Source organism: Leiobunum rupestre, chromosome 2, assembly GCF_980474605.1.
Source record: "Leiobunum rupestre chromosome 2, qqLeiRupe1.1.hap1, whole genome shotgun sequence".
Classification (NCBI taxonomy): domain Eukaryota; kingdom Metazoa; phylum Arthropoda; class Arachnida; order Opiliones; family Sclerosomatidae; genus Leiobunum; species Leiobunum rupestre.
This window is the reverse complement of record NC_143385.1, coordinates 12,752,501-12,755,320: the sequence shown is the minus strand read 5'-3', so window position 1 is coordinate 12,755,320 and position 2,820 is coordinate 12,752,501. Positions and strand designations below refer to the sequence as shown.

The 2,820-nt window shown below is 30.2% G+C and overlaps 1 long non-coding RNA gene across 1 annotated transcript in view; it reads right to left on the bottom strand.

The window, feature by feature from the left end:
- Positions 1 to 409: 409 nt before the first annotated feature.
- Positions 410 to 2,820, bottom strand: part of LOC149956136 (uncharacterized) — a 5,874-nt gene continuing 3,463 nt past the window's right edge. Inside the window, exons 3-4 of the long non-coding RNA XR_016478623.1 lie at positions 616 to 719; positions 410 to 515 (exon numbers count right to left, since the gene is read on the bottom strand). This is a non-coding gene — a long non-coding RNA (uncharacterized LOC149956136). The remainder of the gene's footprint in view (positions 516 to 615; positions 720 to 2,820) is intronic.

The window sequence follows — 2,820 nt, the reverse complement described above, 5'->3', positions numbered from 1 at the left end:
TGAAATAATTTAAATATTTGGTTATTGACGTAGTATTAACCCAAATTGGAAAAGCTCATGAATTTTGACTTTTAATTTGGATAAACTCATTAGGCTGAATCTGAGATAATCTAATTATTATCGAAGTGAGTTTCTATTGAACAGGTACATTTTTGTATTTTGGTACTTCACTCTTTGAGCATGCGATGCTTAAAGATCATTATTGAGTATGCCTGATTTACACATACTCTCAGAACTTAGGCTATTTTATGCTTTATAACCTACTCATGGGTCATGGCCGATTGCTTTCCCAACATAATGTATCATTTTTAAAAGCACAAAAATGTATCTATTTCACGATTTAATATACGATTTTGAAATAATTTAAATATTTGGTTATTGACGTAGTATTAACCCAAATTGGAAAAGCTCATGAAGCTATTCGTACATTGGTGACCACGGCGCCAAGTAGTCCTGTCCAGCTTCCGTTGACCAATCCTCCCAAATCGTATTCCTCCAACAATTCAAAGGAATAACTAGAAACAAAATAAAAATAACCAGGTAAGCATTACAATGATTCTTGTACAGGACTGTGTTTATTAGAATTTTGGTAACACCCCGGTTAAAATTTGCTACCTAGAATTGATCCTGGATAATATATCTTGGGCCATTCTTCCAAGGTGGCCATCAAAGATTAAATTTCCTTCATTATCAACATCTTCTTCAAAGTAAGCCATTAGCTGTAATGTAAAAAGAGCTAATTAGTATTAACGTAAAACGCAATCAACTGTAATGCTTGAATTTTAATAGTTTATTTCCATTTGCATAAGAAGGACTAAGATTATGGTTTTGCCTTCTTTATTAGCAGAAAAAAGAATCAACTTTCCCGTTCCATTTATGTTATTTCTTTTGAAACAAGAATTTTTTAAATAAATTTGGAAAGACCAACTAGAATAGTTTGAAAATTTTACGCGGAAAATGACCGAGCTCTTTTTAACGGAAAATTTTCCGTATTTTTCCGAAATAAAAAATAAAAAAAGATTTAATTTCATGATAAGTCTAATATTTTGTTTGCAAATTTAAATAAAGCGGAATTTTCGCCTCATTTTTTCGAATCTAAAAGTAAAACTAAACATCTAGACTAGTTTAAACTAATTAACAATGCAACACTATTAATTTTGTGTATAGTATGTTTACTGATCTTACATATTATTTACCGTTAAAAAGTTAAAAACATTTAAAAAGGAATTTATGTTTAAATTTTATATTTTTCCGATTTGCAAAATAATTTCCGCAATTTGGAAATTTTCCGGAAATCTTTCCGCATTTTATTTTTTCGGAAATTTAACAACACTATTCCCACAGTTTGAAATGGCTTACAATTAAATTGCCCAAAAAATACTTAAAATTCTCAAAAATGACATCCATATAAATAAAGTTAAATTCGCCAAAAAAATAGAATGTGAACAAAAACTTAAAAATCAACTGGCCAAATAAAAAAAGAGGGTCAGAATATTTTGAAAAAATTGATGGGTGGTTCGAGAGCCGTGCTTTGAGTTCACCTAGCACTAATAAATGTTTAGAAGCTACAAATAATGTAAATAAAAGAGAAACTTCACTTTATAGAAGGCTAGATTTAGGGGCATTTTTTCATGTATCCAAAACTTTAGTTTGGGATTGCTTTATAGAAAGAGACCTGTCATCCGTAAATTCGAAGGGGTTTGCTTTTACTTTTGACGGAGTCGTACTTGTTGGTTAAATCTTTTCTAATATTAAATACCGCAATCGTGATCCGATTAACACTCAACACTTAAATACGCCATCAAATCAATACTAGTTAATCAATATTACTTAAAACGTATTAATAATTTAAATTTTAAAATCTTTGAAACATTTAAAAACATCAAAATTGTTTATGGTTGGTAACAATGAACAATGATGACTGTCACGTGCCCAATTTTTCTCAAGGCGTATATTTGTAAACCTAGTATTCGCCTGACTATAATTATAAAATAATAGTGGTACCAAATGAAGCAAAAATCGTACCGATTGGTCAACATCGAAAGAAAAGAAGACAATAAAACTTTTAAAGAGCTCTTCAGTAACTGGTTTCTTTGACTTATATGTTAATAAAACAATTAATAATTTTATTTGGGCTACTTAATTTTTGTACAGTTTCATTTAAAAAATTGGACACTATTAAATTATATTTGGCGAAATTAAACATTTTTTATCTTCAATTTATTTTTTGCATTATCAAATTTTTTTTGGTCAATTCAATATTAAGTGGTTTCAAATCTACCTTAAGCCATAGAAGGTACTTATTTGGTTTATATAGTGTAGATGGAAAATGGTTTCGTAAGAAATGTGCAGGGGCGTTCAAACTCTACAACTTAAAAGGCCAATTCCCAGGTAGCACGAGCACGTGTATATAAGAGTGATATTTAGTATTCATCGTTTATATTCCGTGTTGAGTAAATATATACGTCATTTCAACGTGTATATAAGACACTTATTCAGTCATGTGTTTCACTACAAGTGTTTCCTACGTATAGATATGGTGAATATATCACTAGATTGGCAAACAGGTAGTTTTTTCGTATATTAATAGTAGATAAATAACTTGGTTGGAAAAACGTTAAGTTTCACGTTGTGCTTACGTAGATATATGCCTAATTTACACGTGATGTGCTCCTGCTATACCGGATATATTTGCAAAATAAATCAGTAGTTTGGTAATTGCAAGGTAACAAAAAGTGGACAAATAACCAGTGGCGTAGAAAAGTGAATGGTTCCTTTTAAAAACCCTCCCTTGGGCGTATCTTTGACTACGCAAAATTT